This window comes from Equus caballus, chromosome 5 (assembly GCF_041296265.1).
Source record: "Equus caballus isolate H_3958 breed thoroughbred chromosome 5, TB-T2T, whole genome shotgun sequence".
Taxonomy (NCBI): Eukaryota; Metazoa; Chordata; class Mammalia; order Perissodactyla; family Equidae; genus Equus; species Equus caballus.
This window is the reverse complement of record NC_091688.1, coordinates 24725358-24749638: the sequence shown is the minus strand read 5'-3', so window position 1 is coordinate 24749638 and position 24281 is coordinate 24725358. Positions and strand designations below refer to the sequence as shown.

The 24281-nt window shown below is 40.1% G+C and overlaps 1 protein-coding gene and 1 pseudogene across 4 annotated transcripts in view; both read right to left on the bottom strand.

Moving 5' to 3' along the window:
- KCNH1 (potassium voltage-gated channel subfamily H member 1) overlaps window positions 1–24281 on the bottom strand; it is a 372158-nt gene that overhangs the window by 135257 nt on the left and 212620 nt on the right. The gene's annotated exons all lie outside the window — the stretch shown is intronic.
- On the bottom strand, window positions 1097–4514 carry LOC138923980 (acidic leucine-rich nuclear phosphoprotein 32 family member B pseudogene; annotated as a pseudogene).

Sequence of the window (24281 nt, the reverse complement as noted above, 5' to 3'; positions counted from 1 at the left end):
GGATGCCAAGAAGTGAGGAGAGTTGTAAACTGATACTGGAAAGAGCTATCCTTTCATAAGTCACTGGTCCTAATCCTGATTCTGCTGTCTAACAGCTTTAAGGCAGTGACTTCACTTCTTTGGACACAGGATGTCCAAATATTTGTTTAATGCTTGAATAAGTGAATAATAACAATAATAATAACAACTGGTACTTACACAGCTTTCATGATGTGAGTCATTGTTCTAACCACTTTGCATACAAGAGTTATCTTAATGGTAGATACTGTTATTATCTTCATTTTACTGATAAAGAATCTGAGTCAAGTATGTTTAAGTGACTGCCCAAAGCCACACACCTGGTAAGTGGCAGACGGAGGATTCACATCCACACAGGCTAGCTCGTCAACCCACTCCACCACTGCATCAGTTGCCTCTCTAAACACGTGTCTACTGTGTGCCAGATATGGTTCCAATGCTTCAAATATACTGACTCACTTAAATCTCTCAATAACACTATGCAGTAGGGAACATCATTTGCCTTATTTGCAGATGGGCCACAGAGAGGTTAAGCAACTTGGCCAAGGTCACATAGCTAGTAAGAATGGAGCTGGATTCAAACCCAGACAGTCTGGCTACAAAGGCCATGCGCTGAACCTTTACACCAGGGTTTCTAGACTCAGCACAACTGATTTTTGGGCCAGCTACATCTTTGCTGTGGGAAGCTCTGTTTTTTTTAATTTTTGTTTTTAACTTTCGAATGCTAAGATTTACAAAGCTTCTTTATTGTACAGAAAGTAAAAATGCTGTTAGAATCTCAGTGCAACTGGTAGCCACAGACGGTTGACTCACCAATCACAGCTATCCAGGCTACAGCAAGAGTCTTACATGAAAACCTAACAACGCTTACAGTTTTGTGGGGTGAAGTCCCCAAGCTTGGTGGTGGATTTCCAAGAGGAACTAAACCGAGGAAGGTAGAATGTCACAGGAACTATTCTTTGGCTCTTGGGGTGGGTAGGTGTCCTGGGGTTTGTATCACAGCTACCTTTCCCTTTTAAACAGCTAACAAATCCAAATGAGCAGTCCAATCAATACTGAACAGTTCTTTTCTTGCTGGTTATTTGGGGTCTTGATCATCCTTGCCTTCATCACCTGGTTCTCTCTTCCTCTTTTCACCTTTTCTGCTTTCTTCCTCCCTCTTCATCCTCGTCCTCATCATCTTCATCTGCATGTCCAAATTCTTCTAGTTCCCCGCTAACTTCATCTTCATCTTCTTCCCCTTCTACCTCTTCATCCTCGTTCACATCAAACTCTTCCTCCTCACCATCCTCATCCTCTTCTTCTTCCTTCCCAGCATCCACCTCGGTATGAGTCAGAGGCTTCTCCATCCAGACAGGTCAGCTGGGACAGGAGCTTGAAGACATTCTCGGTAGCCATTCAGTTTAGTAACCTCACACTTAAACAGATCCAGGCTTTTCAAATATTCCAACTTTTTCAAAGGTTCCAAGGTGCTTATATCTTTCAATTTATGTCCACTTAACGTTTTGATGGGTGAGATTTGGAAGTTTTTCTGTGAACACGTCTAGACTTCTAAACATTCTATTGTCACTGAGCTCAAGCTTTCCCTATTTAGGGAGTTTGAGGAAATCTGAAACTGAAATCAAGCCTACATTTATTAAACTGAGGAACTCAGTTCACAAATTCACTAATTCAGCTAGGTCCTCAATTTTCCCATCATTTGATTTGCAATTGTCTAGGACAAGTTCTTGAGCAGCTGCCATGGTCCCTTTTCGCAGCTCCAGGTGGATCCTGCCCTTCATGCCCAAGTTTCCCTCGTCCTTGCTCTTCAAACTTAATTTTCCACGGCGGAGGCGGAGACAGGGAGAGGGTGCCGGCCTGCGCAGCGAGGGTGGTCAGAGGGGGTTGGCTCACAACAAAGTTACCCACAGGCATAGAGAGAAACCAAGCAGAGAAAAGGGGGCTGGGGCACAGCTCTACGCTGTGCCCAAACGGTGTCACGGTGGCGCTGACAGCTGCTCCACCACCTGGGAGCTGTCCTGTGTGTTGTAGGATGTTTAGCAGAATCTCTGGCCTCTTCCCATTGATGCCAGTAGCACCTCCCAGTTGTGACAATGAAAAATGTCTCCAGACATTGCCATATGTCCTGTGGCGAGCAAATTCACCCCCCGTTGAGAACCACTGCTCCTTTCCTTGAATAAATAAACCTGCCAAATGAGGAAGTCACACAAGAAACAGCACTGCAAGGGACTTAAAGTCTCTCTGATCTCCAATAAATGACTATGATGATGAATCACGATTATGGAATTAGAAATAAAAATTGAAGTGGATGATAATAGACCACATCTATTGTGATGATAAAAACTTGGCCTTTCTCATCTTCTCAGAGACAGAGACAATTCCCAACCTAACGGTGCTGTCTGTAATTGACTTGAGGACTTCTTATAAGCCCAGATATCTGTCTTCCACAAAGATTTTGATCAGGTGGGAGATAATTCTCTCACCATTACCCACACCATGAGTCTCTGCTGCTTCCCCTCCACTAAATCTGACAGCCCATAGCCATCAGAGCTTTGGAATGACAGTGACTAAAGGGTTAAATACCAGCTCTGCTACTTACATGCTGTGTGACTTTGGGCAAAGCACTTGATCTCTCTGAGCTCCATCTTCCTCATCTGTAACAAGGGGATAATACCATCTGCCTTACAGTAGGATTCTGGGGAGGATTAAATCTGATGATGTACATGAAGTGCTCTATGCAGTACAAGCTCAACACATGTCAGTGGTTGCTATATTATTATTATTCAAGATCCAACTCAAAACATAACTCTTCCAGAAGCCTCCTAGAACCATCACATCTAACTTCCTTCCCTACTCTGCTCCCCAGTGTAACTCATGAGTGAAATCAGCAATACTCAGATGGGCCCTACTTACCGGGAACCACCACGATCATGATTCTCAACCAGGGGGAATTAGAATCATCAAAAGAGGTTTTTAAAAATTACATTTTTCTCAGTTTAGTTATACCCAGGGGTGAAGTGGGGTGAGAAGATGATGAGCAAATAGATTTTTTAAAACTCCCCATGATTCCTATAGGCACCATTATCTCGTCCCCATCTGTGAGCCTCTAAATGAGTCTGCGAGTAACCAGTGGATGCCTTGTTTCGAAAATGTCGGTTAAGCTCAACTATTTTAAACTGTTTAAGGAAAAGAGTGTGGTGTCTTTATGAAACAGATTATAAAACACCAGGCTTAGTCAAGAATTACTTAATGCTAATTAGGCACCAATGATTAAAAAAATAAAAGAGGGGAAGTAGTTAATTGAAGAAATTAGTAACTAAGTTGATAAGTGAACTTTTTCCTAGTTGAGAGGAAATAATCATAGGCTAGATTCAGATTTTACAGAAACTAGGGAAATATCACAGTCCTTATTTTTTCCTCTCTCTCCTCACTTGAAAGAGGAAAGACTAACAAATAGTGTATGGAGAAAAAGGTAATTTTAGGCCTTGAAATTAGCAAGGTTATTATTTTTCACGAAGAGACATGGCTAAGGGGGGCTGGCCAAGTGTCAGGGGGAGGAAACACAGCCTACAGCAGGCCTACGAACAGCCAAGCTTTGAGCGTGTGCCATGACACCTTGGATAGGCTGAGGGTCCTGGACTTCCTGTCCTGAATCCCGGGGGCTGCAAGACAGTCAAGGTTACCCTGAGGGTGGAGAGAAAAATAAAAATTAAGCTAAGCAGTGGCGGATATCTTGACTTTGGGAGGAAAAACAAAACAAAACAACATTCAACGTCTTTTTAGCTGATGATAAGGTATTTACACAGCTTGATAAATCTGTCCAAAAAAATAGCAATCAGAAATCACTGGATTCTATTCTTTTGCTGATAGTGTTTGTTGCTCATAGAAAAGTCCTGAGTGGTGAATTTCTCTGGATTCTGATTCAGTTTCACTGCAGCATCTTCATTGAACAGTTGACTTGGTGGGAGCCATCAGGGAGTGGAAGCCTAGTGCTTAGGAAAATATAATCAGCCTAGAGATAAGCAGAAGAAACAACCCCCAGAGAATTCTGCTGGAGGGCAAAGCTGAAGTTAGAAGGAAGCACATGGGAAGGTGTTCTAGACAACAGAAATAACGTGTGCTAAGGTGCAGGAGGCAGGAACGAGGACAACATGGGCTAGAAGACAGGCGAGGTTATTGAGCTACAACATAAATATATGGAAACCAAGTCTGCGTTAACTGACCCCATTCAGGGAAATGAGTGGAGAAAGCCCTCCTGCATGAGAAGATGCCAAAACTTAGACTTGAATTATTCTGGTAAATAAGGGAGAGGGAGTAAATGGAAAGTTCCAGGCAAAGGCAAGAGTATGGCCAAGCTGGGAAGGTTGAGAGAACAAATCTTGTCTGAGTAACTGCAAGTTTCTCAGTACGGCTGGTGCCTCGAATTCAAGGATGGTGGCGGGGCGATCCTCAGAGAGGAGGCTGGGGTAAGACAAGACCCACATCATGAAGTGCATCTTCGGGTTTTATCCTGAAGGCAGTGGAGCTCCTTATCTATACATGATATCTCTGTCCTTGGACTGAGCACAGAAATGACAAACCCTAGCCAGCATCCTGGGATGCGGATGCTGCTCCACTTTCGGGTTCCAGGGGAAGAGGCAGAGCAGCCCATCAATTGTGAGCTCATTCTAACAGCTCACTTAAGGCCAAGGGAGACTAACCATCTCGGAGTTTATGAGTGATCCACTGGTATCACCATATCTTTCAAACTGCTAATTTGGTTTGCTGTGACAGGGTTATCAATATACGTTATAGAATTAACTTGTCATGTGCTAATTCTGATAGTAAATGTTTTCAAATTGGCACATCTTCTGTAGCATTTGAAATATTTTCCAACTTAATTCAGCACAGGGGGAGGAGTTTCAGAAAGATGTGTTCGCTGAGTGAGGTCTAGAAGTCATACACGTGCTAGTAAATGGAAGACCAGAAGTAGACACCCCTCCCCTCCCTTAGACATCGCTCCCCTCAGGCATATACACAGAAGCAGAGATCCTGGTTCCAAGACAGCACTCCACTTCTCTCCTAAACCTTAGATTTCAACTCCACCCAGAAAGGCTCTTTTGAGCTGACTGACCCTCTGGATGCCTTCCTGAATCTGAAAGGAAGGATGCAGAGAATCCAAGAAGTGACAGGCTAGGCCCTGGGAAGGTTGCTATGACATTGCCACCAATACGAGGAGGAAAAAGGAAGTTCTTAGGGGCCCAAGCTTATAGAAAGAGCAGATAAATAGTCTGCATTCTGCCCTGAGAGGCATGAGTGAAACCCAGTGCTGCTTCCCAGTGGTGCCCCTAGGGGCTCTCTGGGGGACCACTGGGGGAAGGCAGTGAGAACAGTCTCTGAGGGGGAGGAGTATTTTATCACTGACATCATTTAGAATTGCCTGCTCATGGTAGTAATAGAAATAGTCCAACTTTCACTCAATATTTTTCAATTTTCTGCAGACAATCCCCCAGCATGGACCACTCCCACCCCCATCTCGCACTTGGGATGGCCTTGCTCCTCCCTCGTCTCTGGTTACAGCAGGTGGGCTGAGACGCCAGAAGGATAAAACTGAGCACCATTTGGCACTTGGTTGTTGAATCAGCAGCAGTATATGTTCTGCTGCTTAGAAATTGCAGATCACGTGCCCCCTTTGGAACTAAAAGCAGTACAACTATCCGAAATGGACCGAGGTTTCAATCACTTCAGTCTAATGGACTTGGTCTCTTCATTCACTCATTTACTCCACAAACATTTACCGAGCATCCCCCTTGTGCTAGGTGCTGTGCTAGCACTCATATACCATGTCTGATAAGACCTGGTCCCATATGAATAAACAAACAAGACCCGGCGAGGTCAGGATGCAATCCAGACTGGGGTTGGTGGAGGTGGACAGCGTGTGCAGCATGCCCAGAGAAGACTTTTGAAAGATAGATGGGAGTTAGGGGTATGGCAGTGGAGTGGGGAAGGAAGACTCCCAGGCAAAAGGAACTGGTTCAGCCCTGGGGCATCAGGTATGGATGCGGAGTGATGAGAGAGGAGGCTGAACAGGTGGGCAGGGGCTGGGCCTGAAGCCTTATGCCAGGCTTGGGTTTACACTTAATCAAGACTTGCTCACCAAACCACTAGCGTGTGCTATGAACCCAAGGACATTTTCAGAGCTTCATTAAATATAATGAGGGTATGGGGACAGCCCTTTGCTGAAGAATTTACACATCCTCAGTTATTTCCACCATTTAACTCTTATTGCTGTGGTTAAATCCTAGCAGAGTAATGAAATCACTGCAGATAATCAGCCAGTCAGTCAGTCAAAGCACATGGATTGAATGTCCAACTCCCTCACCCACCAGCTCCCTTGACTTCTCTTGTCAGTCCTATCATGCAGGCTAAACATTTTGGTATCATTTCTGCATATCCCCTTCCTCACCCTTCTCAATTCAGTTACCCAAAATCTCTACTTCTGATATGTCTCTGGTGTCCATTTTCTCCATTCCATTCCTGCTGCTTTTAGTGTTAGAACCATTCCTTCTCAAAGGTCCACATTTCAACTGCTTCCCAAGCCCACGTCCTCTCTTCAGCTTCTCCCAAACCACCCCGATCTTGCCTCTACACTGCAGGACCCATCTTCCCAAAACACTCTTTTGATCATGTCATTCCCAGCTCACACTTCAGAGGTTCCCCACTGAACTCTGCACCCAGTCCATTCTCCTAAGCATGGTGGCTCCAACTTGCCTTTGCACACTTGTCTTCCGCTACTCACTCACACAGCTATGCTTCAGACAAGGCTGAGGCCTCCTTTTCCTTGTATGCACCCTGCATTCAGGATTGGCTCCAGGGACATGCAACTTGTGCAGTCCCATGGCCTCTGCCCTTAGAAGGTCTCAGTTTTCCTTGAATGCTCTGCTACTTCTGTCTTAAAATTCTTAATGATTTTTGAACAAGAGGCCTAGCATTTTCATTTTGCACTGGCTCCCACAAATTATGTTGTTGATTCTGCCTGATTTGCACCCCTATCTTTACTCATGTTGTTCTCTCCATAGAAAAATCTTTATCTGCCTATTCCTACCTGCTAGAACATGACCCCTCTTTCAAGGCCCAGCTCAAATGCCATCAAGTCTTTGCCAGCCTCCCCAAGCCTGAAGCAGGCTCTCCTCTGGGCTCCCAAAGCACTCTGCTTTTACTTCTGTCTTAGCACTTGTCACCCATAAATAATTCACAATGTAGTTATTTGAAAACATGCCTCATCCCTCCACCAAAAGGAAAGGCCAGCTTCTCTACAAAGGGGGGCAGGGGTGGAGGGGGATATTCTTTCACTTCTGTTGCTCCTCAGTGTTTGGCACAGAGTAAATTCTCAATACGTTATTGATGAATGACTTTCACTCTCTGTAATCACCCTGTGATTTCTTGGCCACCAGTGCCTCTTCTCCCCATGAGCTGCTCCTGGCCCAGCCCAGTTCTGCTGACTGTGCCATGGTAACCTTTGGCCACCTCAGAAACTATGGTAATGTAAGAATGGGTACCAGGCAGCCAATTACTTGAGGAAAGCGAAATGATTTTGTAACTAGTAATGCACAGGAAGAGCTGTCTGAGTGAAAAGGAGAAAAAGTCAACCCAAATTTCAAAGTTAATAGGCCCGCATAATTTTCCACAAAAGAGAACTGATTCCCAGTTGTATATAAAATTGTTCCTAAAGTAAGTGGTGCACTGGGACACCCAGGAGACTTCCTGAGGTCGAAGACCACAAAAGTCGTCAGTGGAACTCAGCCATAACTGTTTTCCCCTGAGGACCATATTGCGTAAGAAAAGTCCCAACCACAACACTCACTCTCCCTGTATTTTTCTTACAGCACATCTTAATCCAGTCATGTCTTTTTCTTGCTTAAAATCCTCCCAACACTCTCCTTACTAGAGAACAGAGTCCAAACACCTTAGTAAAAAATAGCCAACATTTATTGGGTGTTTTCTTTGTGCCAAACGCTGTGTCAAGTATTTTACAGAGATTATTTCATCAAATCCTCACAGACTTAGATAATAAGCATTATTATTATCCCTATTTTAAATACTTGAAAACTGAGATACAGAGAGGTTAAGTAACTTGCCCCAGATCACATAGGAACCAAGTGGTAGAACTAAGAGTTGAACCAGGCAGTCTGAGGTCTGAGCACTTTATCACTGCACTGGCCCTTGCCCACCTGGCCAGCCTCATCTCTCACAGCTCTCCTCTGTCTTTGGCCCCTCGCTGAAGCCCATCTTAGCTTCGTACAGCGCTCCAAAGGGGCCTAGTTTTCTCACTCAGGCTTCTGAGCCTTTGAGCCCAAAATGCCCATTAGCCTGGTGAATGTGATCCCCTTAAATTTGGGTTTCAAATTTGGGCCTTAGGACTTCTTTCCACTCTTAAAAAGTTGAGGACAGCAAACAGCTTCCATTTATGTGGATTATATACTATCACTATTTTCCATATTAGAAATTAAATCTGAGAAAACTTAAAAATATTTATTTATTCACTTAAAAATAACAATAAACTCATTACATATTAACATAGAAAACACATTTTATGAAAATAGCAATATTGCCCAAAACATTAAAAAAATTAGAAAGAAGAGTGTTATTGATTTACATTTTTCCAAATCTTTTTAATGTCTGGCTTAATTGATGACAGCTAGATTTTTATACCTGCTTCTATGCTCAATCTGAAGTGATATGCTCTTTTGGTTGAATTATATGAAGAAAATTCAGTCTTATACTAATATGTATGTAGTTGGAAAGGGAAGAATATTTTAATAGCCTTTTCAGATAACCAAGGACATTCTTCTTTGATACTATCCTAAAATTCAACAAGTGCTAGTTTCTTACAGTTTAATGTGGAATCTGACACCATATCAATCAACTTTTCATCATCTGTTACATTAACACATTGGTCTATCTTGCACTTTGAATGGATCTTTTACCCATATATGATTTTGTAACATCATACATTAGTCTTTGAAAAATATGGGTTCATTGAGTTATGCAGATCTTCCAAAAGTCAACACATTTCATTAAACAATATCAAAAAAATCATATTTGTTAATATCACCATCAATCTGATCAATCTTTAGTATTGGAAACTGTCAAACTCATGGTGGCAGATACCACTTTTTCATAATTCTAATTTTTGCTTGAAAGCTTTAATTTTATAATTGGCAACAAATACTGTCAGTTTTCCTTCAAGTGATGGCTCACCTCACTGATTTTCAAGAAAATGTCTGCCAAATACTCAAGCCTAGATAACCAGTTTGTCTGTCAGTTGTTCTTTCAAGTAAAAATGGTACTGAAAACAGCATGAAAGAAAACAACAGCTATTTCAGCTTGGAATTCAATTGCACAAATGCATTTCCTCAAAACAATCAAGGTGCTTTATGGTATGCTTCTCATTTTGTCACACAGTATATTAAAATATTATAATATTATAATATATAACATTATTTTATTATATACAATATATAGTAATATTCTATAGAATAATAAATAATATAATATTACATTTAGAATATTAAAATATCAAGGGTCGAGATTTAATAAATTTAATAAATTTAAATAAATAAATTTAATAGATTTAATTGTTAATGCGTTGCTTAACAATGGGAACATGTTCTGAGAAATGCATCTTTAGGCGATTTCGTCATTGTGCAAACATGACAGAGTGTTTTTACACAAACCTAGATGGTATAGCCTCCTACTACACAGACTATATGGTACTAATCTCAGGGGACCATTCTTGTATGTGAGGTAGGCTGTTGACTAAAACGTCATCACGTGGTGCATGGCCGTTTTCTTCTTGCTTCATCAAGCATATCCTTAAGTGAAACCAGATTTTTTTCTTTTAACAAGTACATGGCAGTGAAGAATACAATGACTACTAATACAGTTTGGGACATCTTTATGCATACTAAAGTGCCAGCTGTTTTACACACCATTGCTTTTGTCCCACCAGTGCACCTATCAATGCAGCAAAACGGGCAAATAATGTCTTAATATTATTATGTAAATAGTTTTGACCTCACAGACTCCCTCCAAAGGTCCCCCATAGGTACAGAGATTACTCTTTGAGAACTGTTGCCCTACACGCTTTTTAAGAGCCAACTCAAATGTTACTTCGCTGAGGAATTTTACCACCTCCCCTTCTTATGTGTCACCACTGTAATTTGTACAAACTTCCAGCATAGTACTTACGATATCTTATTATAGAGAGCTAATTAAGTCATCTTTCTCTCCTACAACTATTAGTTTTTTTAGGCAGAAACCATTTCTTATTTATCTTTGAATACCCAGCTTTTACCAGGCCAAGCACATAGTAAGTGCTTGATAAATATTTGTTGAATGAATGAATAACTTGTATGGTAGATTGTATTTTCTAAAGATGGTTACAACAATATGTCCCATCATACAGGCTCTTCTACAATCTTGCCACATACCCATCAACAGGTCTGTTCCCTCTTTTAACCTGACAGGGCTTTATGACTTCATCAACCTACAGAGTACGGTAGAAGAGATGCTACGTGACTTTTAAGGCTAGGTCTTTAAAGTGCCATGCATTTCTGCCTTGATCTCTTGGGACATTCACACTTGGAATCCAGCCATTACACTATGAGGAAGTCCAAGCAGCCTGTAGAGAGGCTTATATGGAAAGGAACCTAGGTCCCTGGCTCCAGCCCCAGCTGGGTTCCCAGCCTATATCCAGGGACCAATTTGCCACCCACGTGACTGAGCCATTTTGAAAGAGGACCATCCAGTTCCCAGTTGAGTTGAGCCTACTGACAACAAGTGGAACAAAAATGAGACACCATGATGAACCACTGCCCAGCTGCGGATTTATGAGCTAAATAAAAAATGGTTATTGTTTTAAATCACTAAGATTTGGGGTAATTTGTTACGTAGCAATAGATAATTAATACACCTTATATTTGACTTCTACTCGTTACCAAACTCTCAAATCACAGAAGACAGAAACTATGGTTGACTTACCCCAGTATTCCCTCCCATCTAGGACAGGGCCTTGCACATTGTAAGTGCTCAAAATATATTTGTTGACCTGAAGTCAGCACTTTTTTTGAAGCCACATATCCAGTTAAATATAATCAATATGATCATGGATCTCACACATGGAATGGGGAAAATATCTCATTCCCCCAGGACACAATTAGATACTATCACACCCATTAGGTAATGACATAAAATGTAAAACACAAGCCATAAAACCCCAGTCTCCCTATTTTTTCCCCATGAATTAGGCTACAGAGGGAATATAAACAATTATTATGGAGCTGTCTTCCTATCCACCTCCTCACTAGCTCAGACGAGAAGTGTAAGATAGCCAATTAGGAAGACAGATGAGGGAGACCACAGAAGACAAGGCAGGCAGAGAAAATGTTGACATCTATTTATTTTTATAACTTGTTATTTCTATGATCATCTCAATTTTTAATCAACCCTGCTTAATTTATAGCTTAACATTATTAGCTAAAGTAAGAAAGAAAACACTGTAATATGTATTTTTAGTTCTAATTTTAAAACTGTAAAAGAAATTTCAGAGGACTTTTGTTTGTTTTAAGAAAAGACATACTTTGCCTGAATGCATCAGTAGAAGTAAACCAAATGATGGCAATGGAAATGATTCCAAAGAAAGGGAGACCAAAGAGTTGGTGCTCATTTTATTTGGAAGTCCATCCCTCATATACTATGTTTGGGTTTGTAGCCATGTTTGAGGGCAACATGCTAAACCCAAAAGCATGTTATTGGCAGAGACGTTCTAACTAATACTACCTTCAAAACTTCTTGGGCAGCATTTACTTACAAAATGTTAAAAAAAAAAAAAAAAGAAAATAAGCTCAAAACCAAAGAATTCTTTGAAATAAAAGAGTAGTGCCATAGAAAGCCACAGAAGCAAATGTTCAACATTTTACGTATTCACATTTTTCAGGCTTCTAATAAAATAGCACTTTGGGTTGCTAAGACAAAAAACCATATGCAGTCAATGAGACCTCAGTGAAAATCTGCATCAGAGGTGTTTTCTTGGAAACGTTGGGTGAATCTGTGGCAAAGAAGCTAGCTCCAGTATCATTTCCAAACGACACCACAGATTAACATATCAGGCTAATGGTATGGAAGACTGACTCATCGACCAAATAAAGCAAGCAAAGTATTTTTCATTGCAGCTTGACAAGTGCACCGATACTATTAATATGGCAATCTTCCAGTACGTACGTGATTTGAACATGATGGTGACATGAAGGAAGAATCTTTTTTTTTCATGTTCATTGCCAAAAGACAAGTAGCTCTCACATGTATCAAGCTAAGAAGAATTACATTGTCAACAGATGTGGTTTAGTAAATTTTGCGTAGGAGTATGTTCTGATAGCACAGCTGCAATGATAGGAAAACATTCTGGAGTGATTACCCAGATTAATAAACTTGCACCAGAATGTAAATTAATGCTTTGCTGCCTTTGAGAAAGGCTTGATTCGAAAATAAGTCAGTTACATTAAACGTTGTACTCAGTGAAGTAGTAAAATTGTGAATTATGTAAAGGTAAATGAGTTACATTCATGATTACTCTGAATGAATAATGAGAAGGAAGTCAATCATAAACAACAGTATTGCATGTTAATATTTGATGGTTACTGAGAGGAAAAGTTCTAAAGAATGTCTGAAGTATAGAATGAACTCAGTATTTTGCAAGATAAGAAATCAGCTTGGTCCCAACTTAATAAAGATATGAATTAGACAGCCAGACTTATTTATTTGTCTGTCCTTGCTATTTTAATAATTTTAATACTTCCATGTAAGGGAGCGACATGTTTTTCAACAGCAGATAACACTGAAGACCAAAAACAAAAGCTAGATGCTTACAAGAACAGTCTGCATAGTTTATGACATGTCCCAGAATTTAACAATTATCAATGAAGGCGGTGATGATATTGACACAGCACATGTGCAAAAAGTTATCACCAAATTTTTTTTAATTTGATAGAATGTTTTAAATTTATTTTTCTAGATTCATGCATAGAAAATTCTATGGATTCATTTTCTCATCAAAAGATAATTTAAATTTAATATTATTGCAAATGGCTACTGATGAAGAACTGAAGATGAATTTTGAAAACATAGCACCTCTGATTTTAGACAAAAATTACAAATAAATATTCTGAGCAATGTTAAATTAATCAGACTCTTTTTTCATTCCTACCAACATGGTATTAGACCACCCAGAGACCCTGTATGTCAATCCCACCGCCCTAAGGAGAAATGCAGGGGCCAGATCCTGAATGACCTTGAATGCCCTCCAAAACATACCTAGTAACATAAGCCACACACACTTCCATGATGGTCTTTCCTTCCTGTCTCCAGCCCCTGTAGGAGAATGTTCTGTTCCTTCCTCCTGGGAGCAGTTCTATTCCACTTTTCAGTAATAATGATTCTTGTTCATTGTTATTCAGAAAGTCATTGCAAATCATTTCTGAAAGTGCCTGCTCTTGAACAATAGGATTTAGTTGAGGATGGCTCAGAGGATTAGCTGCTGCTGTCCTAAAAGATATGGACTCTACCTGGGAGTGGAGCCCTAGGGATCTTTGACATGGATGAGTAGTTCTCAGGACCACATTTCAGAAAGAAAATCTACTTGCCAACAACCTACTTTAATTCAGCGTGCTTTTGTTGAGTGCCTGACCCATGGCTTGTGTCCTTGATGCACTCGGTTCAGGCTCCATCATCTGTCCCCTGAGAACAGCATTTTTGTCAATCCAACCTGGATTAGATAAATTAGCAAGCAAGAAGCAAACTCATATATGCATGGTGTTCATTCAAAGTGTGCATATAGGCGTCTAATATGAGGAATTGCTATTTCACTCGTAACTTTGTTTGATTATGATAGAGGAATGACAAAAGTACAAATATAATGGGAATTCTCTATATTAATCACTTGTGTGTACATGTCAAATAAAAAAGATGTACAGTGTTTATAATTCTTTCCTTTTTCCCTATATTTGTTCTAAATATGTTCACTAAAATAAAACTTGTCTGTTGAATCTAATAAAAAGTTGAGGCTTATATTTTATTCACCTTTTTTAAATCTAACTTTTCTAAATTTAATTTATTCTTATTATATTTTGATAAAAGTATTAGTCTAAGATGGATTGGATATTTTAAAACATCAAAAATTAGTTCTTTATATAGATAGCTTGAGAAGCAGTGAACTAGAGAACTGAGATGGAGGCATATCTCACTATTATTATTTTTATTTGTGAGGACCCTCCAGACTCATCATCGGTAGGTGTGCTGTGAGCTCTTTTCTACCTGTAACGTTGGGTTTATGGGGAACCAGCTACACCCATTCTCCCATTTTCTCCTATCCCTAACACTAATGACTTCACAAAGTGGTTCCCTATGGAGTTAGTAATGCTGCCCACAAAGAATAAAGTGAAAATAATAAAGATGGAACCTCACATCAGCCCAGATCATTTTAGATGATCAAATCAACTATAAAAGAGTTCATCGAAAAGGTCAAACACTGTAGGGGGCACGGCATCTTACTCCTCACGGGAAGGAGAAGTTTAAGGTTATTTTTCCTTTTCCTTCTTTTTAAAGGGAAAACAGCTATTGAAAGAAGAAAGCTGACAACCTCCAGTTCAGCTTTCAACAGCTGAGAACATCTAAGAAGTATTTTTCTTCTCACTATGAAAATTATCTGCTAAAGCAATTCTGCAGTCACTCTGAATACGTACAAACTAAAATGACTTATACTCTGAAAGTTACATTTCCAAACAACGAGGTGCAAAAAGCAGCTTTGCAAAATGTGCCTTTATGTGCAGAGCCCAGGGTGCAATCAGCTATCCCTCCTCACCAAGCTGTTTAGGCACAGAGCCTGCGCAGCACCTTCGTCATGTCTGCCCAGGGCCTGCAGAGTTGGCGCATGGTAACTCAGAGTCCAGTCCGAGACACATTCACCATCAAAGAGCTAGTTTCTTAAACTTGGATGGAATATAAATTTACCTTTTTCAATTTCATAAATACAATTCCAACCTTGTAAAAATATCAGCTTGCAAAACCCTTCATGACTATGTAGTGTCTCATAATTTTATCATGCAACAAACATTAACAAGTATTACTAATTTTCAAGGATCTTGGTGGAATATTGGCAAGAACAAAGGCAAATTAGATAATTTCTATGCTAAAGGAGCTTTGGCTCCATAGTAAACAAGTAATTATTTTAATACCTTATATTTGTACATTACAGTTTAAATTTGAACATCACAACTACCCCCATCCCAATGAAATAGGCAGGGAAGGATTACGGCCATTTTCCCAAAGAAAAACTGCAGAATAGGCGATATTAAATCATCTTCTTATGTTCACACCACAAGAAGCAGATCTAGAACACAGTGGTGGCTAAGAGCATGGCTTTGGGGTCAGATGGATCTGGGTTCACAAACCAGCTCCAACAGTCATCATCTTGGCTGGTTATTTTGGCCATATTAGCTCCTTTGTGCTTCCATTTTCTTATCAATAGAACACCTGCCCCAACAGGCTATTGGAGTATTAATTGAGAAAATGTTTGGGAAGATGGGAGGAACTCAATAAGTGATGGTAGCTATGATTACTTCATCAAGCGTCCTTTACTAAACGCCCACTTACATGCACAGCAAAAGTGGAAAATAACATAGACACAGGAAGTCACGGTGTAATATAGGGAGAAAGAGGCAAAGGGTGTAACCTAACAAAGCAAAAGTGACCAATCAGGCACTGATAAGGGCTGCCTCTTCAATGGTCCCATAGTAACATCTAGACCTCATAACACTTAGGAAATATGTTATCATTGTCAGGGTTTCCGGCCACCCTACCCCCACCCTTCTCCAGTAGACTACGAACTCCAGGAAAGTTTTACTGTTTTGTTATTGCTTTATACGGTACTTATTTACTGTATAAGTCCTGATGGAGTTCATGGAGTCAGGGAATGAGTGGAACAAGGACACAGTCATGGTTCTCACCCTTAGGGACCTGCCATGTCACAGGCACTCAACAAAAGCATGCTGAATTAAAGCAGGTTGTCGATGACTAGATGGCTCTTTCTGGGTTTTTCCAGTTATCTTTCTTTTATTGATTTCTAGTTTAACTCCATTGTAGTGTGAAAGCAGAAACCGCATGATTTGTATTCTTTTAAATTTTTTAAGGTGTGTTTTATGGTTCAGAATGTGGTCTATCTTGGTGGATGTTCCACATGAGCTTGAGAAGAAGGTGTATTCTGCTGTTGTTGGACGAAGTAGCCTATAGATGTCAATTATATCCAGTTGATTGATGGTGGTGTTGAGTTCAATTAGGTCCTCACTGATTTTCTCCTGACTGGATCTGTCCATTTCTGATAGAGGGGTGTTGAAATCCCCAATTATGAGAGTGGATTCATCTATTTATCCTTGCAGTTCTATCAGTTTTTGCCTCATGTAGTTTGATGCTTTGTTGTTAGGCACATGCATATTAATGATTATTATGCCTTCTTGGAGAATTGACCCCTTTACCATTATTTAATGCCCAAGATTGTCCTTTCTGAAATGTGATTTTGGAAACTACTCATCCATGTCAAAGATCCCTAGGGCTCTACTCCTGAGTAGGGTATACATCTTTAGGAGAGCAGCAGCTAATCCTCTGAGCCATCCTTAGCTAAACCCCATCATTCAAGAGCAGGTGCCTCCAGAAATGATTTTCAATGACTTTCTGAATAACAATGTATCATTATTACCGAAGATTAGAATAAAACTGCTCCCAGGATGAAGGAATAGAACATTCTACTATAGGGTCTGGAGGAGGAAAAAGAAGGTCATTATGGAAGTGTGTATGGTTTATGTAACTAGGTGTGTTTCAAAGGGCATTCAAGGTCATTCAGGATCTGACCCCTGCATTTGTCTTTAGGGTAGTGGGACTGAAACACAGCCTCTCTGGATGCTCTGATTACATAAGAACCCTGGTCTAAGGAAGGGCTGAGTTCTAAGTGGAGGTAAGTTCGGAAGGAGGACTCACTTAGCCGCTCCTCTATGGTTCTGACAATTCAGCTGTGTCCCCAAACTGCAGTTCTCACTCAGTAAAACAAAAGGCCTACAGTTAACTAGACCCATCCTCCTCAGGAGGCATTCAGTGGATATCTTTGTTATCCAACCAAGGTTAAGTTTGACACCCTATGCATAGTACTTTTCTGAAGGTGAGTCCTAATAGGAACAATCTCTTTCTTATTAAATCCCTAGTGGTATTTTCAGTGCCCTTTCCAAGTTGGCACCTTGTGTGGCTGTCCAGTTGGCTGCCTCTTCATGTGCCCATTAATGTTGTCCCCCTGAAGTCTATTCTCAATAGACCAGCCATGCTGACCTCTTAAAACCTAAGTCAGATCACATCCTTACAACTGTCCATTTTACTCAGAATGAAAGCTGAAGTCCTTATGACAACCTAGAAATCTTTAAGATGACCTTCTATCTGTCCCCTCCATTTCTCCAACCTCATTCTTCCACCCTGGCATCCTTGCTGTTTCCTGAAGACACTCTCTTGCCTTATGGTCTTTGCACTGGTTATTACCTGCTCAGGAATAACTGCATTGTTAACTCCGTACCTCTTTTAAGTCTGCTCAATGGTACATTTTCAAAAAGGCTTCTCAAAGAGGTTGTAACATTACAACCCACTCCCAACCCACGCCTCCCTTTGGCGCTTCAATTTCCTTTACCAAACCCTATGATCCCCACCCCCTACCCCTTACAGCATTTATTGTCTTCTAACAAATACATAAAATTATTCAGTTTATCAAACACTCATGTAGCCCTTAAAGGTTCCACAGATTGTTTTAAGCTCTTTAGAAATAACTAACCTAATATTTTTATTATGAGTATTGATTGTTTTATGACTCCTCCCCCTTCCATAAGGGCAGGAATATTTTTCTTATTCACTAATGTATCTCTGGCGCCTAGAACAGTACCTACCACATCATGGGTACTTAATAAATATTTGCTAATAAATGAATGATTCTCCCACTAGTTCGTTTCATACAACCATCCTTGAGTTTCCTTTAAATGTGTCAAGTGCTGATGTTTCTCTCCCTTTGTACAAGCCACTCCTGCTCCCTGTAATGTTTTCCCCTCTCATCCATGCCAAAAACTCCTACTCATCCTTTGACCTCATTTAAGATCACTGCCCTTGAGAACTTTCTCTTGACTATGTACAGTCATAGTCAAGAGCTCCTTCCCCAGTGTAGCCAGATGCTTTCCTGAAGAAACCTAGTTCTGGCAAGTAAATGCATCTGTTTTTGCCTTGAGGAGACATTTCCTTGGAGGGTCAGGACGCAGAACTGATACTTGAACTTCAAGCATAGGGTGGGTTGAAATACATCAGTGATAAAACATTTGCCAAGAGTATATTTTACCCCCATCCATTGCATAGGAGTAAACTAGATTCTGTGTTGAATAGGAGAGGAGAGAGAAGGAAGAAGAGAAACTAGCTGTTTACATCATCCAAAGGACCAAATTAAAAGACAATAAAAAATAAATAAGTAAAAAAAAGTAGACAATGACTTCTCATGGAGAGTTTGGAAAATGACAAGGTCAACCTGAGATAACTGAGGTGTTCAGACCACAGTATGTCTCCAGTGACTCTAAAGAACTGCATCTCTTTTTCTTTCTTCATCTCTGGGAGAGACAATCCAAATGTATTTAATGTGTGTCATTTTCCTTCTCTGGCACTCTCAGACAGTTTCAGAGTGTCATTTCAGAACTCCAAAGGACCAATAAAACTGCCCAGGCTTGACCAGAGTTGAGATTCTTATGCAAGGCAACACCATCAAGCTTCAATCAAGGAATGTGCTCAGGTAACCAACCCTGGTTTTAAATTTCCAGAAATAATTCTTTGAGTTCTCAGCCACAGTCTCTTTAAAAGCTACCAAAGAGCTTTATAATACCTATTAATTATGGCCCCTCAATTCTCCGTAAGTTTGACCAAGTATTTGAGAAAGCATGAGTTTGCCATAAAGATACCCTGCAAACACAGACTTCTCCAGACACATAGGCCAACTCTTTACTTGGTGGCTTACCCAAGGAAAATACTGTTGCTAACTTTTAATTGATATTTTATTCTGCTTAAGTTCCAGTGTTTCAATATACAGGATATTGGATTGAACTCAAGCCAATGTAGGATTAGAAAAGGAGGCCTTTTCATCATCTTCATCCATCATCCACCCAAATTTATATTCAGAAAAGATATCCCCATTTTTAGATTTCCAGAAATAAATTCTTCCTAGGCATAACTTCACTGAAAGCTTTTAAAGAGCTTTGTAAATTACCAGCCTCCCAAGGAGGGTTCAAATCACATTAAGACAGAACTGAGAGGGAGTTGAGATTAGTCTCAGTCAGGCCACCAGGTACTTTCGATCACAAACAATGCCGGAAGTTGTAGAGAGCTCTGAACAGATGCCTGAGTGAGCTGGTTGGGCCGTGGCTCAGGGCATGACATGGACAGGCAGACAAACCTGACAGCTAGGAAGCTGCAGAAGTCGTCTACTTATACGTCCTCCTACAGTATCCTTGACAAGGGTCACCAAGAGTCAACACTTCCTCTCTTAGGGAGCTTCTTATCCTGCTTCTTCTGTTACTGACCATCTCAAGTGTTGGAAAAACTTCTCCTCTACTTCTCTTCCATTAGGCAAAACCGTACCTTCTGGAGATATGCAGGATGAATCTATTCTTTCTCTTACATGAGATTCTTCATGTATTTAGAGCAGCGCTGTCTAAGAGAACTTTCTGCAGTGATAGAAAAGTGCTATATCTGTGAGCTGTCCCATATGGTAACTACGAACTACATGCAGCTACTGAGCCCTTGAAATGTGCTGGTGCAACTGAGGAACTAATTTTTAAAATTTCATTTAATTTTAATTAATTTAAATTCAAATAGCCACATATAGTTAGTGGCTATCATATTGACTAGTGAAGCTTTAGAGGCATATCTCATGACCTCTTTGCCAAAAAATCTTCCCTTTTCTAGGTAAACAGCCCTTGTTTCTTGAAAAGTTCCTCATACAAAATGGCTTCCAGAACTTTCCCATGCAGTCAGTCCTCTCTGGATATGTCCCAATTTGCCAAATTCCTGGAATGTACTAAAAAAGAGAACTCCTGGTGAGGTCTGCCAGAAAAGACCCTGGCCTCTTATCTGAGCCTGCTGAGATGTTTCATAATCCCCTCCTTAAACCTAACCTAGCCAGTCAATGTTTGACATATATTGACATATAATGAGCACTCAATAAATATTTGATGCTCAAATGAATATTCCAGGTATCTTGGTATATTTGATGAACCCATTTTCCCAATTCTCCAGAGTCTTCTTCTTAGATCTTCTACATTTTTTTCTACCTCCATTCTGATTTGTTTTGCTGGCTTTGAGGATTTGTGACTCTCAAGAACATCAGATATTCCTATATTAAAGTTACATAAAAACACATTAAAAACTCTAACATAAATATTTTTAGGGGAAACCAGGGTTATTTGGTCTCCCTCTAGAAGTAAATAACGAAAAGTAACTTTCTTAAAAGATAGCAAATGTTATCTGGAGGAGAATAAAATTTCTAGGTAAATACCACCCTTCAGAGATCACAGGTGACATTCACCAAAGTGAGAGAAAGTTAACTTCTCTGTGCCTGGAAAGACAGACCCTTCCTTCTCAATCACTCAGCCCTAGAAGCCACCTCAGAAGGGGTTGTAGGTATCACTCTATTCACTGAAATATCCTATATAATGTACAATAAATCAAATATCAGCCAATTTCAATTGCTATACTCTTCTGGACAAATCGTTACATGGGTATTGCATTTCTCAAATATATATATATATATATATATATATATAAGTTGAAGTTGAGGAATTTAAATCATTTCAGGGATACTTGACCATCTTTGCAGATTATTCTTCAAAGGGCCAGCAGATCTCTGACGATCTTAGCTCTAAGTTTCTCTTCTTACTGTAGACAGCTAATGGATCTGTAAACAATCCTTGGGAAGCACTAAATGAGGGCTCCTTTCAGGAATTTGGGTAAATACACTTACTTGCAAAGACCTTTCTCAATTGAGTGATCACCCTTAACAGAGCTGAGAATTTCTGAATACATTGTGCTTATAAATCAGATTTCCAAAGTGGGGCACAACCTCAGAATTACTTTACTGAATGGAAAGAATTCATTACAAAGCCACCTTGCATGGCTGACAAGAGAGCCCCTTGCCCCAACCCTTGGTGAGCTTCTGTGCATGAATGGTAAAGCTGGTGAAAACAGAAGGGGAGAAATGGGTTGGTTACCTTCACCAGAGTTCTAAAAACTGATGCCCATAGTTTCCCTTTGTTCCTTCTAATAGGTAATCCTTTATTACATTTTATGTACACAAATCCTTTTTCTGGCGCTCAAGAAAAATAAATGACTACATTTTCACATGTAGGTGCAAACAAGCTGAGGTCTCTCTGATCTCTCTAAGCCTCTTAGTAATCCTGAAAAATCTTCAGGCACAGAGTTCAGCCTCTTATTCTGTAAGGCCAAGTATTAATTTTAACACATTTGGTAAAAGCACAAAGCCCATTAAATGTACTCCTGTGAGCCAGAACTCCATGAGGTATAATTAAATTTTAACCAGAACAGTAAACTATGTGAATTCAAGGGAAATATTACCTTCTTAACATTTACCCTTTCAAAGAAATCTTTTATCTAAATGATGATAACCTCTGATTTAGGGTCTTTGCAGGCATTTACTGCTAGGTGCTAGAATGTCTTCCAGTCAGTCCTGGAGAATGGTATATGAGAACCTGGGAGGGAGGGACGCAGAAGAGGAACCCAATACCCTCCTTCTTGGATGACTTCAATGCCCAAAACATGGTGGAGCGTTTGAGACCATAAAAACAAAAACAGAGTGAGTGCCTGTGAAGAACGATATGTAATAATAGTTTGAAACTTAAGGGAAACTGGATCAAAGTGAATAGTTAGGGGGAAGATGGTGATGGTCTTAATCAGTGATTTTTGCAGTTCTTTTATTTGGAAGTGGGGTGGGATGGAGAAGAGGACAATTGGACAAGGTTTGGGGCTCCCAAAACTCTGGCTTCAACAAGAACGCTCCTGTAAAAATTTGATTTCTATATCTGGCTTCCATGTAGGCTTTTGTATTTAATAAGGTAAAGAAATTTTGCAAGCCCTTCAGCTAAATGGACATCCTCCACAGAATTCTCAAGGAAGACAGCAGGGTTTCACTAACAGTGTACAGGGTAGATCTGTACTTAGGGACACGGGTAATACAACCAGCTGATGCTATTCCTATCTCTAATTGTTTGTGTTGAAGTCTAATTTATTTTTAAGAGATGGCACCAAGGTTGAATAACATGACTGAGAGTAAACAATAAGGCTGCCAGGAAATTACCTTAAGTCCCAGAAGAACACTGATGCACTCTGGCAGAGTCCAAGTGGAGTCATATGAAATTCTCATTTGTCAACACCCCTCCATTTATTGTAGAGCAAAAGGATTCTCCTCCCTCACCCTTCCTTTCCAAAAACCTCTTCTTCCTAGTACTTCTCAAAAAGGACTCTAGACTACAGCCATGCTAATCTGATACTACCCCCATGATGAACTTGAAAAACATGTACCAGGCACAATACTTGTACAGTGAAAACAACGATAAAAAAGATATACTGCTGCCCTCAAGCAGCTAAGGTCTAGTAGGAGAGATAGGCACATGAACTGTGGTACAGAAAGACAAAGAAAGGCAAATACTATAAAGACAAGGGATGAAGATTCAGTGGCAACACAGACAGCAAGGCAGACGTCCTGGCTACTGAAAGCAACAGATAAATCAATTAAGCATATCCTGGGGAGGCAGGAAAGGCTTGACTCACTGCCTCCACATTAGGTCTGGACTCTCATCATTTCTTATCCAGACCATTCTAACAGCCTCGTAATGGGTCTCCCTGCCTCCAAGCTTACTTTTTCTATTCTAGCCCATTCTCTACAGTACCTGTTTAAAATCCTTCAATGACACCAAGCCAAGTGCAGAAGCCAACACTGCTTACCACGACTTACTGTGTTCTTCATGATCTAAGCCCTGCTCATCTCTTTGACTTCTTTTCTTCTAAACCCAAGGTCACAGAGAAGTTCTTGGAGATCTCCAAAGGCTCTGTGCTCTCAAATATATCTGGGCCTTTGTATAAGGTGTTTCTTCTGTCTAGAACATCTTCCTTGTCTCAATCTGGCTAACTCCCATTCATTCCTGGAGACTCAGTTCCCCTAGAAAGCTTTTCTGGACAGTCCATAGCCTGGGCTAGCGATGCATCCTCAGGGTTACCAGAACACCTTTTACTAAGCTCTATTAGGGCATTTATCACATCGCTTTCATTTGTCACTGTGTTTTGATCTGTATAACTCCCCAAACCCAGACTGTGAATCCCTCAAGGGCAGGAAGTTCATAATCTTTGTATCACCAAAGGTTACTGCAGCACCTGGCATACAATAGAGACTCAATGAATGTTTTAAATTCAATAAAATATTGACCTAGAGGCCCATGATACAGGAGGGAAAATCAGGAAAAGTGAAAGGAAAAAATGTTAAATCTTTTTCTGTCACTTCTGGCTGGAGAACCAGAATCAAGTCACTTAATTGCTCTGAAACTCAGGATTCTCAATACTGATGACTAAGAGGGCACATGGGGTCATGAGAAGTACAAAAATCTTAGAATCAGCCATTCCCAGAGTTGAATCCTTTGCCTTAGCACTTACTGGTTGTGTGATTTGGAGAAAGTCACTTAGCCCCTTGATGCCTCAGTTTCCACATCTGAAAATGGGGATGATAATAGTGTATACCTGATAGAGTTACTGAGGGGATTAAATGAGCCTGGAAAGCATTTAGAACAATGTCTGTCACAAATGTCAGCAATTAATAAACACCAGATTTTGTTATTGCTGTTATTACTTGGTGAAAACGCTTTGTAAAGAGCTGAACGAATGTTTATCTTATAAACAAAATAGCATTTTCATGAAATCTTTTCAAGTTTACAGTAAAGAAAATCCCCTGAGGGCTATAGGACAGAATAACTTCATATCAAATTAGACTCCAGTTTTAAAGTGATATTCTACTCAATTTCATTTAGAAATATTCTGTGCATCTTTTAAAACTCAAAAGACAGACTTTGAAGAAGAAATTTTGTATTCACAGCAGGAGGAATTGTTTT